This window comes from Triturus cristatus, chromosome 4_1, assembly GCF_964204655.1.
Source record: "Triturus cristatus chromosome 4_1, aTriCri1.1, whole genome shotgun sequence".
Taxonomy (NCBI): domain Eukaryota; kingdom Metazoa; phylum Chordata; class Amphibia; order Caudata; family Salamandridae; genus Triturus; species Triturus cristatus.
This window is the reverse complement of record NC_140585.1, coordinates 108,848,227-108,860,323: the sequence shown is the minus strand read 5'-3', so window position 1 is coordinate 108,860,323 and position 12,097 is coordinate 108,848,227. Positions and strand designations below refer to the sequence as shown.

The following is a 12,097-nucleotide window of genomic DNA, read 5'->3' as shown; positions in this document are numbered from 1 at the left end:
TCGATAGCTCAGTTGGTAGAGCGGAGGACTGTAGCATAAAGTCAGACATCCTTAGGTCGCTGGTTCAAATCTGGCTCGAAGGATTTTGTGCTTCGATTTCCATATCTTTCACTTTTATTCAAACAATACCTTCCATTGATTATGATCGAGACTTTGCAGTCCCTGGGTTTCAGGGACTCCTTGCATCCATCAAACAGCTCGAGTGCAAAAGTGGGGATGTAGCTCAGTGGTAGTGCGCATGCTTCGCATGTTTGAGGTCCCGGGTTCAATCCCCGGCATCTCCAGGAGCCTCTGTTCCTTATCTTGGCTTTTTTCCAGAAGGCTAGCCTGCCATCATGCAGAAAGAAGAAGTTTGTCATGCAGTTGGGGTGAGAGCCCCACTTAAATAGTCAGACATTTGCTTTGGAAAAATCTTTGAACTAGGCATAGTTTGCGCATTTCAAGAAAATCGGAGAATTTTGCATTCCAAAAGAAGGAAATAAATGCCCTCTCTGAGGATCGAACTCAGGACCTTCAGATTATGAGACTGACGCGCTGCCTACTGCGCTAAGAAGGCTGTATATAGGCATCTGTACATAAGACCATGAAGATCATCCAGGTACAAGGCTGAAGTTTTTTCCTGACTGACATTGTATACTGCAGAGTCAAATGGGGTGATGTGGCCGTCGGTTCAATGCAGGGTTTCCAATCATACAGTCAAATTTTGCAGAAGTGGGGATGTAGCTCAGTGGTAGAGCGCATGCTTTGCATGTATCAGGCCCCGGGTTCAATCCCCGGCATCTCCAGACTTTTGCCATGCTTACCTTGGATTTTGGGCAGAAAGCTAGGCTGGCATCATGATGAAGGAAGAGATTTGTCCTCCAACAGGGATGAGGACCCTGCTTAATCTGTCAGACGTTTGCCTTGAAAAATCCCATGAAATGGGGCTATCTCATTTTTGATGATTATAGATCAAAAGAATCCTACTTGTTGAAGACATCAAAGTGATGATTCATCTTGACAACCATAATGCTTTGATGATAGAAATCTGTCGCATCTCTCTTGATCATTGGTAAGGGTTCTTCTTCTAAACCAAAGACTCTTTACAGTAGCTTTTAGAAAAACTGAATATTTTGTTTATCTCAATCACCTTCAATCTACAGATTTTTCCGTTCTCTTTCCTTTTGAAAATGCATCCAAAATGCACGTTCTTGATGCTGGGTGCTTAGTAATGACTCCCATAACTTTCTGTCATTTCTTTCATGGTTCCGCGCAGCCATCCATTTGCCACCAATGCTGCCCAAGGTCTTTGTATCAAAGTTCCTTTCCTTTCTGTAAAATTGAAATTTGGAGCACCCCTGCTTATCCCCAAGCCAAGACAGAACATGAACTTTGGTCTGAAATCCTCCTTTGGGGTGATAAGACGTACCTTACAGTGTGCTCTAAGAACTGGTGACTTTGAGAGGGAGCTGCAGGTAATGTTCATGATTTTCATCGATCTGCTCCTGATCCCCACCCCCACAACCTTTCTTGAGCGAGAGATAATTACAGCGCTGAAAGATACTTCAGCCACTCCTTCGATAGCTCAGTTGGTAGAGCGGAGGACTGTAGCATAAAGTCAGACATCCTTAGGTCGCTGGTTCAAATCTGGCTCGAAGGATTTTGTGCTTCGATTTCCATATCTTTCACTTTTATTCAAACAATACCTTCCATTGATTATGATCGAGACTTTGCAGTCCCTGGGTTTCAGGGACTCCTTGCATCCATCAAACAGCTCGAGTGCAAAAGTGGGGATGTAGCTCAGTGGTAGAGCGCATGCTTCGCATGTATGAGGTCCCGGGTTCAATCCCCGGCATCTCCAGGAGCCTCTGTTCCTTATCTTGGCTTTTTTCCAGAAGGCTAGCCTGCCATCATGCAGAAAGAAGAAGTTTGTCATGCAGTTGGGGTGAGAGCCCCACTTAAATAGTCAGACATTTGCTTTGGAAAAATCTTTGAACTAGGCATAGTTTGCGCATTTCAAGAAAATCGGAGAATTTTGCATTCCAAAAGAAGGAAATAAATGCCCTCTCTGAGGATCGAACTCAGGACCTTCAGATTATGAGACTGACGCGCTGCCTACTGCGCTAAGAAGGCTGTATATAGGCATCTGTACATAAGACCATGAAGATCATCCAGGTACAAGGCTGAAGGATTTTCCTGACTGACATTGTATACTGCAGAGTCGAATGGGGTGATGTGGCCGTCGGTTCAATGCAGGGTTTCCAATCATACAGTCAAACCTTGCAGAAGTGGGGATGTAGCTCAGTGGTAGAGCGCATACTTTGCATGTATGAGGCCCCGGGTTCAATCCCCGGCATCTCCAGACTTTTGCCATGCTTACCTTGGATTTTGGGCCGAAAGCTAGGCTGGCATCATGATGAAGGAAGAGATATGTCCTCCAACCGGGATGAGGACCCCGCTTAATCTGTCAGACGTTTGCCTTGAAAAATCCCATGAAATGGGGCTATCTCATTTTTGATGATTATAGATCAAAAGAATCCTACTTGTTGAAGACATCAAAGTGATGATTCATCTTGACAACCATAATGCTTTGATGATAGAAATCTGTCGCATCTCTCTTGATCATTGGTAAGGGTTCTTCTTCTAAACCAAAGACTCTTTACAGTAGCTTTTAGAAAAACGGAATATTTTGTTTATCTCAATCACCTTCAATCTACAGATTTTTCCGTTCTCTTTCCTTTTGAAAATGCATCCAAAATGCACGTTCTTGATGCTGGGTGCTTAGTAATGACTCCCATAACTTTCTGTCATTTCTTTCATGGTTCCGCGCAGCCATCCATTTGCCACCAATGCTGCCCAAGGTCTTTGTATCAAAGTTCCTTTCCTTTCTGTAAAATTGAAATTTGGAGCACCCCTGCTTATCCCCAAGCCAAGACAGAACATGAACTTTGGTCTGAAATCCTCCTTTGGGGTGATAAGACGTACCTTACAGTGTGCTCTAAGAACTGGTGACTTTGAGAGGGAGCTGCAGGTAATGTTCATGATTTTCATCGATCTGCTCCTGATCCCCACCCCCACAACCTTTCTTGAGCGAGAGATAATTACAGCGCTGAAAGATACTTCAGCCACTCCTTCGATAGCTCAGTTGGTAGAGCGGAGGACTGTAGCATAAAGTCAGACATCCTTAGGTCGCTGGTTCAAATCTGGCTCGAAGGATTTTGTGCTTCGATTTCCATATCTTTCACTTTTATTCAAACAATACCTTCCATTGATTATGATCGAGACTTTGCAGTCCCTGGGTTTCAGGGACTCCTTGCATCCATCAAACAGCTCGAGTGCAAAAGTGGGGATGTAGCTCAGTGGTAGAGCGCATGCTTCGCATGTATGAGGTCCCGGGTTCAATCCCCGGCATCTCCAGGAGCCTCTGTTCCTTATCTTGGCTTTTTTCCAGAAGGCTAGCCTGCCATCATGCAGAAAGAAGAAGTTTGTCATGCAGTTGGGGTGAGAGCCCCACTTAAATAGTCAGACATTTGCTTTGGAAAAATCTTTGAACTAGGCATAGTTTGCGCATTTCAAGAAAATCGGAGAATTTTGCATTCCAAAAGAAGGAAATAAATGCCCTCTCTGAGGATCGAACTCAGGACCTTCAGATTATGAGACTGACGCGCTGCCTACTGCGCTAAGAAGGCTGTATATAGGCATCTGTACATAAGACCATGAAGATCATCCAGGTACAAGGCTGAAGTTTTTTCCTGACTGACATTGTATACTGCAGAGTCAAATGGGGTGATGTGGCCGTCGGTTCAATGCAGGGTTTCCAATCATACAGTCAAATCTTGCAGAAGTGGGGATGTAGCTCAGTGGTAGAGCGCATGCTTTGCATGTATGAGGCCCCGGGTTCAATCCCCGGCATCTCCAGACTTTTGCCATGCTTACCTTGGATTTTGGGCAGAAAGCTAGGCTGGCATCATGATGAAGGAAGAGATATGTCCTCCAACCGGGATGAGGACCCCGCTTAATCTGTCAGACGTTTGCCTTGAAAAATCCCATGAAATGGGGCTATCTCATTTTTGATGATTATAGATCAAAAGAATCCTACTTGTTGAAGACATCAAAGTGATGATTCATCTTGACAACCATAATGCTTTGATGATAGAAATCTGTCGCATCTCTCTTGATCATTGGTAAGGGTTCTTCTTCTAAACCAAAGACTCTTTACAGTAGCTTTTAGAAAAACTGAATATTTTGTTTATCTCAATCACCTTCAATCTACAGATTTTTCCGTTCTCTTTCCTTTTGAAAATGCATCCAAAATGCACGTTCTTGATGCTGGGTGCTTAGTAATGACTCCCATAACTTTCTGTCATTTCTTTCATGGTTCCGCGCAGCCATCCATTTGCCACCAATGCTGCCCAAGGTCTTTGTATCAAAGTTCCTTTCCTTTCTGTAAAATTGAAATTTGGAGCACCCCTGCTTATCCCCAAGCCAAGACAGAACATGAACTTTGGTCTGAAATCCTCCTTTGGGGTGATAAGACGTACCTTACAGTGTGCTCTAAGAACTGGTGACTTTGAGAGGGAGCTGCAGGTAATGTTAATGATTTTCATCGATCTGCTCCTGATCCCCACCCCCACAACCTTTCTTGAGCGAGAGATAATTACAGCGCTGAAAGATACTTCAGCCACTCCTTCGATAGCTCAGTTGGGAGAGCGGAGGACTGTAGCATAAAGTCAGACATCCTTAGGTCGCTGGTTCAAATCAGGCTCGAAGGATTTTGTGCTTCGATTTCCATATCTTTCACTTTTATTCAAACAATACCTTCCATTGATTATGATCGAGACTTTGCAGTCCCTGGGTTTCAGGGATTCCTTGCATCCATCAAACAGCTCGAGTGCAAAAGTGGGGATGTAGCTCAGTGGTAGAGCGCATGTTTTGCATGTATGAGGTCCCGGGTTCAATCCCCGGCATCTCCAGGAGCCTCTGTTCCTTATCTTGGCTTTTTTCCAGAAGGCTAGCCTGCCATCATGCAGAAAGAAGAAGTTTGTCATGCAGTTGGGGTGAGAGCCCCACTTAAATAGTCAGACATTTGCTTTGGAAAAATCTTTGAACTAGGCATAGTTTGCGCATTTCAAGAAAATCGGAGAATTTTGCATTCCAAAAGAAGGAAATAAATGCCCTCTCTGAGGATCGAACTCAGGACCTTCAGATTATGAGACTGACGCGCTGCCTACTGCGCTAAGAAGGCTGTATATAGGCATCTGTACATAAGACCATGAAGATCATCCAGGTACAAGGCTGAAGGATTTTCCTGACTGACATTGTATACTGCAGAGTCGAATGGGGTGATGTGGCCGTCGGTTCAATGCAGGGTTTCCAATCATACAGTCAAATCTTGCAGAAGTGGGGATGTAGCTCAGTGGTAGAGCGCATGCTTTGCATGTATGAGGCCCCGGGTTCAATCCCCGGCATCTCCAGACTTTTGCCATGCTTACCTTGGATTTTGGGCAGAAAGCTAGGCTGGCATCATGATGAAGGAAGAGATATGTCCTCCAACCGGGAAGAGGACCCCGCTTAATCTGTCAGACGTTTGCCTTGAAAAATCCCATGAAATGGGGCTATCTCATTTTTGATGATTATAGATCAAAAGAATCCTACTTGTTGAAGACATCAAAGTGATGATTCATCTTGACAACCATAATGCTTTGATGATAGAAATCTGTCGCATCTCTCTTGATCATTGGTAAGGGTTCTTCTTCTAAACCAAAGACTCTTTACAGTAGCTTTTAGAAAAATGGAATATTTTGTTTATCTCAATCACCTTCAATCTACAGATTTTTCCGTTCTCTTTCCTTTTGAAAATGCATCCAAAATGCACGTTCTTGATGCTGGGTGCTTAGTAATGACTCCCATAACTTTCTGTCATTTCTTTCATGGTTCCGCGCAGCCATCCATTTGCCACCAATGCTGCCCAAGGTCTTTGTATCAAAGTTCCTTTCCTTTCTGTAAAATTGAAATTTGGAGCACCCCTGCTTATCCCCAAGCCAAGACAGAACATGAACTTTGGTCTGAAATCCTCCTTTGGGGTGATAAGACGTACCTTACAGTGTGCTCTAAGAACTGGTGACTTTGAGAGGGAGCTGCAGGTAATGTTCATGATTTTCATCGATCTGCTCCTGATCCCCACCCCCACAACCTTTCTTGAGCGAGAGATAATTACAGCGCTGAAAGATACTTCAGCCACTCCTTCGATAGCTCAGTTGGTAGAGCGGAGGACTGTAGCATAAAGTCAGACATCCTTAGGTCGCTGGTTCAAATCTGGCTCGAAGGATTTTGTGCTTCGATTTCCATATCTTTCACTTTTATTCAAACAATACCTTCCATTGATTATGATCGAGACTTTGCAGTCCCTGGGTTTCAGGGACTCCTTGCATCCATCAAACAGCTCGAGTGCAAAAGTGGGGATGTAGCTCAGTGGTAGAGCGCATGCTTCGCATGTATGAGGTCCCGGGTTCAATCCCCGGCATCTCCAGGAGCCTCTGTTCCTTATCTTGGCTTTTTTCCAGAAGGCTAGCCTGCCATCATGCAGAAAGAAGAAGTTTGTCATGCAGTTGGGGTGAGAGCCCCACTTAAATAGTCAGACATTTGCTTTGGAAAAATCTTTGAACTAGGCATAGTTTGCGCATTTCAAGAAAATCGGAGAATTTTGCATTCCAAAAGAAGGAAATAAATGCCCTCTCTGAGGATCGAACTCAGGACCTTCAGATTATGAGACTGACGCGCTGCCTACTGCGCTAAGAAGGCTGTATATAGGCATCTGTACATAAGACCATGAAGATCATCCAGGTACAAGGCTGAAGTTTTTTCCTGACTGACATTGTATACTGCAGAGTCAAATGGGGTGATGTGGCCGTCGGTTCAATGCAGGGTTTCCAATCATACAGTCAAATTTTGCAGAAGTGGGGATGTAGCTCAGTGGTAGAGCGCATGCTTTGCATGTATCAGGCCCCGGGTTCAATCCCCGGCATCTCCAGACTTTTGCCATGCTTACCTTGGATTTTGGGCAGAAAGCTAGGCTGGCATCATGATGAAGGAAGAGATTTGTCCTCCAACAGGGATGAGGACCCTGCTTAATCTGTCAGACGTTTGCCTTGAAAAATCCCATGAAATGGGGCTATCTCATTTTTGATGATTATAGATCAAAAGAATCCTACTTGTTGAAGACATCAAAGTGATGATTCATCTTGACAACCATAATGCTTTGATGATAGAAATCTGTCGCATCTCTCTTGATCATTGGTAAGGGTTCTTCTTCTAAACCAAAGACTCTTTACAGTAGCTTTTAGAAAAACGGAATATTTTGTTTATCTCAATCACCTTCAATCTACAGATTTTTCCGTTCTCTTTCCTTTTGAAAATGCATCCAAAATGCACGTTCTTGATGCTGGGTGCTTAGTAATGACTCCCATAACTTTCTGTCATTTCTTTCATGGTTCCGCGCAGCCATCCATTTGCCACCAATGCTGCCCAAGGTCTTTGTATCAAAGTTCCTTTCCTTTCTGTAAAATTGAAATTTGGAGCACCCCTGCTTATCCCCAAGCCAAGACAGAACATGAACTTTGGTCTGAAATCCTCCTTTGGGGTGATAAGACGTACCTTACAGTGTGCTCTAAGAACTGGTGACTTTGAGAGGGAGCTGCAGGTAATGTTCATGATTTTCATCGATCTGCTCCTGATCCCCACCCCCACAACCTTTCTTGAGCGAGAGATAATTACAGCGCTGAAAGATACTTCAGCCACTCCTTCGATAGCTCAGTTGGTAGAGCGGAGGACTGTAGCATAAAGTCAGACATCCTTAGGTCGCTGGTTCAAATCTGGCTCGAAGGATTTTGTGCTTCGATTTCCATATCTTTCACTTTTATTCAAACAATACCTTCCATTGATTATGATCGAGACTTTGCAGTCCCTGGGTTTCAGGGACTCCTTGCATCCATCAAACAGCTCGAGTGCAAAAGTGGGGATGTAGCTCAGTGGTAGAGCGCATGCTTCGCATGTATGAGGTCCCGGGTTCAATCCCCGGCATCTCCAGGAGCCTCTGTTCCTTATCTTGGCTTTTTTCCAGAAGGCTAGCCTGCCATCATGCAGAAAGAAGAAGTTTGTCATGCAGTTGGGGTGAGAGCCCCACTTAAATAGTCAGACATTTGCTTTGGAAAAATCTTTGAACTAGGCATAGTTTGCGCATTTCAAGAAAATCGGAGAATTTTGCATTCCAAAAGAAGGAAATAAATGCCCTCTCTGAGGATCGAACTCAGGACCTTCAGATTATGAGACTGACGCGCTGCCTACTGCGCTAAGAAGGCTGTATATAGGCATCTGTACATAAGACCATGAAGATCATCCAGGTACAAGGCTGAAGTTTTTTCCTGACTGACATTGTATACTGCAGAGTCAAATGGGGTGATGTGGCCGTCGGTTCAATGCAGGGTTTCCAATCATACAGTCAAATCTTGCAGAAGTGGGGATGTAGCTCAGTGGTAGAGCGCATGCTTTGCATGTATGAGGCCCCGGGTTCAATCCCCGGCATCTCCAGACTTTTGCCATGCTTACCTTGGATTTTGGGCAGAAAGCTAGGCTGGCATCATGATGAAGGAAGAGATATGTCCTCCAACCGGGATGAGGACCCCGCTTAATCTGTCAGACGTTTGCCTTGAAAAATCCCATGAAATGGGGCTATCTCATTTTTGATGATTATAGATCAAAAGAATCCTACTTGTTGAAGACATCAAAGTGATGATTCATCTTGACAACCATAATGCTTTGATGATAGAAATCTGTCGCATCTCTCTTGATCATTGGTAAGGGTTCTTCTTCTAAACCAAAGACTCTTTACAGTAGCTTTTAGAAAAACGGAATATTTTGTTTATCTCAATCACCTTCAATCTACAGATTTTTCCGTTCTCTTTCCTTTTGAAAATGCATCCAAAATGCACGTTCTTGATGCTGGGTGCTTAGTAATGACTCCCATAACTTTCTGTCATTTCTTTCATGGTTCCGCGCAGCCATCCATTTGCCACCAATGCTGCCCAAGGTCTTTGTATCAAAGTTCCTTTCCTTTCTGTAAAATTGAAATTTGGAGCACCCCTGCTTATCCCCAAGCCAAGACAGAACATGAACTTTGGTCTGAAATCCTCCTTTGGGGTGATAAGACGTACCTTACAGTGTGCTCTAAGAACTGGTGACTTTGAGAGGGAGCTGCAGGTAATGTTAATGATTTTCATCGATCTGCTCCTGATCCCCACCCCCACAACCTTTCTTGAGCGAGAGATAATTACAGCGCTGAAAGATACTTCAGCCACTCCTTCGATAGCTCAGTTGGTAGAGCGGAGGACTGTAGCATAAAGTCAGACATCCTTAGGTCGCTGGTTCAAATCTGGCTCGAAGGATTTTGTGCTTCGATTTCCATATCTTTCACTTTTATTCAAACAATACCTTCCATTGATTATGATCGAGACTTTGCAGTCCCTGGGTTTCAGGGACTCCTTGCATCCATCAAACAGCTCGAGTGCAAAAGTGGGGATGTAGCTCAGTGGTAGAGCGCATGCTTCGCATGTATGAGGTCCCGGGTTCAATCCCCGGCATCTCCAGGAGCCTCTGTTCCTTATCTTGGCTTTTTTCCAGAAGGCTAGCCTGCCATCATGCAGAAAGAAGAAGTTTGTCATGCAGTTGGGGTGAGAGCCCCACTTAAATAGTCAGACATTTGCTTTGGAAAAATCTTTGAACTAGGCATAGTTTGCGCATTTCAAGAAAATCGGAGAATTTTGCATTCCAAAAGAAGGAAATAAATGCCCTCTCTGAGGATCGAACTCAGGACCTTCAGATTATGAGACTGACGCGCTGCCTACTGCGCTAAGAAGGCTGTATATAGGCATCTGTACATAAGACCATGAAGATCATCCAGGTACAAGGCTGAAGTTTTTTCCTGACTGACATTGTATACTGCAGAGTCAAATGGGGTGATGTGGCCGTCGGTTCAATGCAGGGTTTCCAATCATACAGTCAAATTTTGCAGAAGTGGGGATGTAGCTCAGTGGTAGAGCGCATGCTTTGCATGTATCAGGCCCCGGGTTCAATCCCCGGCATCTCCAGACTTTTGCCATGCTTACCTTGGATTTTGGGCAGAAAGCTAGGCTGGCATCATGATGAAGGAAGAGATTTGTCCTCCAACAGGGATGAGGACCCTGCTTAATCTGTCAGACGTTTGCCTTGAAAAATCCCATGAAATGGGGCTATCTCATTTTTGATGATTATAGATCAAAAGAATCCTACTTGTTGAAGACATCAAAGTGATGATTCATCTTGACAACCATAATGCTTTGATGATAGAAATCTGTCGCATCTCTCTTGATCATTGGTAAGGGTTCTTCTTCTAAACCAAAGACTCTTTACAGTAGCTTTTAGAAAAACGGAATATTTTGTTTATCTCAATCACCTTCAATCTACAGATTTTTCCGTTCTCTTTCCTTTTGAAAATGCATCCAAAATGCACGTTCTTGATGCTGGGTGCTTAGTAATGACTCCCATAACTTTCTGTCATTTCTTTCATGCTTCCGCGCAGCCATCCATTTGCCACCAATGCTGCCCAAGGTCTTTGTATCAAAGTTCCTTTCCTTTCTGTAAAATTGAAATTTGGAGCACCCCTGCTTATCCCCAAGCCAAGACAGAACATGAACTTTGGTCTGAAATCCTCCTTTGGGGTGATAAGACGTACCTTACAGTGTGCTCTAAGAACTGGTGACTTTGAGAGGGAGCTGCAGGTAATGTTCATGATTTTCATCGATCTGCTCCTGATCCCCACCCCCACAACCTTTCTTGAGCGAGAGATAATTACAGCGCTGAAAGATACTTCAGCCACTCCTTCGATAGCTCAGTTGGTAGAGCGGAGGACTGTAGCATAAAGTCAGACATCCTTAGGTCGCTGGTTCAAATCTGGCTCGAAGGATTTTGTGCTTCGATTTCCATATCTTTCACTTTTATTCAAACAATACCTTCCATTGATTATGATCGAGACTTTGCAGTCCCTGGGTTTCAGGGACTCCTTGCATCCATCAAACAGCTCGAGTGCAAAAGTGGGGATGTAGCTCAGTGGTAGAGCGCATGCTTCGCATGTATGAGGTCCCGGGTTCAATCCCCGGCATCTCCAGGAGCCTCTGTTCCTTATCTTGGCTTTTTTCCAGAAGGCTAGCCTGCCATCATGCAGAAAGAAGAAGTTTGTCATGCAGTTGGGGTGAGAGCCCCACTTAAATAGTCAGACATTTGCTTTGGAAAAATCTTTGAACTAGGCATAGTTTGCGCATTTCAAGAAAATCGGAGAATTTTGCATTCCAAAAGAAGGAAATAAATGCCCTCTCTGAGGATCGAACTCAGGACCTTCAGATTATGAGACTGACGCGCTGCCTACTGCGCTAAGAAGGCTGTATATAGGCATCTGTACATAAGACCATGAAGATCATCCAGGTACAAGGCTGAAGGATTTTCCTGACTGACATTGTATACTGCAGAGTCGAATGGGGTGATGTGGCCGTCGGTTCAATGCAGGGTTTCCAATCATACAGTCAAATCTTGCAGAAGTGGGGATGTAGCTCAGTGGTAGAGCGCATGCTTTGCATGTATGAGGCCCCGGGTTCAATCCCCGGCATCTCCAGACTTTTGCCATGCTTACCTTGGATTTTGGGCAGAAAGCTAGGCTGGCATCATGATGAAGGAAGAGATATGTCCTCCAACCGGGAAGAGGACCCCGCTTAATCTGTCAGACGTTTGCCTTGAAAAATCCCATGAAATGGGGCTATCTCATTTTTGATGATTATAGATCAAAAGAATCCTACTTGTTGAAGACATCAAAGTGATGATTCATCTTGACAACCATAATGCTTTGATGATAGAAATCTGTCGCATCTCTCTTGATCATTGGTAAGGGTTCTTCTTCTAAACCAAAGACTCTTTACAGTAGCTTTTAGAAAAACGGAATATTTTGTTTATCTCAATCACCTTCAATCTACAGATTTTTCCGTTCTCTTTCCTTTTGAAAATGCATCCAAAATGCACGTTCTTGATGCTGGGTGCT

General features: G+C 44.1%; 14 non-coding genes across 14 annotated transcripts; 6 read left to right on the top strand and 8 right to left on the bottom strand.

The window, feature by feature from the left end:
• Nucleotides 1-483: 483 nt before the first annotated feature.
• On the bottom strand, nt 484-556 carry TRNAM-CAU (transfer RNA methionine (anticodon CAU)). Its single transcript has one exon. It is a non-coding gene; the product is annotated as a tRNA-Met (tRNA).
• A 1,212-nt stretch (nt 557-1,768) lies between these two features.
• Nucleotides 1,769-1,840, top strand: TRNAA-CGC (transfer RNA alanine (anticodon CGC)). Its single transcript has one exon. It is a non-coding gene; the product is annotated as a tRNA-Ala (tRNA).
• Nucleotides 1,841-2,039: 199 nt separating this feature from the next.
• Nucleotides 2,040-2,112, bottom strand: TRNAM-CAU (transfer RNA methionine (anticodon CAU)). Its single transcript has one exon. It is a non-coding gene; the product is annotated as a tRNA-Met (tRNA).
• A 1,212-nt stretch (nt 2,113-3,324) lies between these two features.
• TRNAA-CGC (transfer RNA alanine (anticodon CGC)) lies at nt 3,325-3,396 on the top strand. The gene has a single exon. It is a non-coding gene; the product is annotated as a tRNA-Ala (tRNA).
• A 199-nt stretch (nt 3,397-3,595) lies between these two features.
• Nucleotides 3,596-3,668, bottom strand: TRNAM-CAU (transfer RNA methionine (anticodon CAU)). Its single transcript has one exon. It is a non-coding gene; the product is annotated as a tRNA-Met (tRNA).
• Nucleotides 3,669-5,151: 1,483 nt separating this feature from the next.
• On the bottom strand, nt 5,152-5,224 carry TRNAM-CAU (transfer RNA methionine (anticodon CAU)). The gene has a single exon. It is a non-coding gene; the product is annotated as a tRNA-Met (tRNA).
• Nucleotides 5,225-6,436: 1,212 nt separating this feature from the next.
• Nucleotides 6,437-6,508, top strand: TRNAA-CGC (transfer RNA alanine (anticodon CGC)). The gene has a single exon. It is a non-coding gene; the product is annotated as a tRNA-Ala (tRNA).
• Nucleotides 6,509-6,707: 199 nt separating this feature from the next.
• TRNAM-CAU (transfer RNA methionine (anticodon CAU)) lies at nt 6,708-6,780 on the bottom strand. Its single transcript has one exon. It is a non-coding gene; the product is annotated as a tRNA-Met (tRNA).
• A 1,212-nt stretch (nt 6,781-7,992) lies between these two features.
• Nucleotides 7,993-8,064, top strand: TRNAA-CGC (transfer RNA alanine (anticodon CGC)). The gene has a single exon. It is a non-coding gene; the product is annotated as a tRNA-Ala (tRNA).
• Nucleotides 8,065-8,263: 199 nt separating this feature from the next.
• Nucleotides 8,264-8,336, bottom strand: TRNAM-CAU (transfer RNA methionine (anticodon CAU)). Its single transcript has one exon. It is a non-coding gene; the product is annotated as a tRNA-Met (tRNA).
• A 1,212-nt stretch (nt 8,337-9,548) lies between these two features.
• Nucleotides 9,549-9,620, top strand: TRNAA-CGC (transfer RNA alanine (anticodon CGC)). The gene has a single exon. It is a non-coding gene; the product is annotated as a tRNA-Ala (tRNA).
• Nucleotides 9,621-9,819: 199 nt separating this feature from the next.
• TRNAM-CAU (transfer RNA methionine (anticodon CAU)) lies at nt 9,820-9,892 on the bottom strand. Its single transcript has one exon. It is a non-coding gene; the product is annotated as a tRNA-Met (tRNA).
• A 1,212-nt stretch (nt 9,893-11,104) lies between these two features.
• Nucleotides 11,105-11,176, top strand: TRNAA-CGC (transfer RNA alanine (anticodon CGC)). The gene has a single exon. It is a non-coding gene; the product is annotated as a tRNA-Ala (tRNA).
• A 199-nt stretch (nt 11,177-11,375) lies between these two features.
• Nucleotides 11,376-11,448, bottom strand: TRNAM-CAU (transfer RNA methionine (anticodon CAU)). Its single transcript has one exon. It is a non-coding gene; the product is annotated as a tRNA-Met (tRNA).
• Between the last annotated feature and the right edge of the window lie 649 nt (nt 11,449-12,097).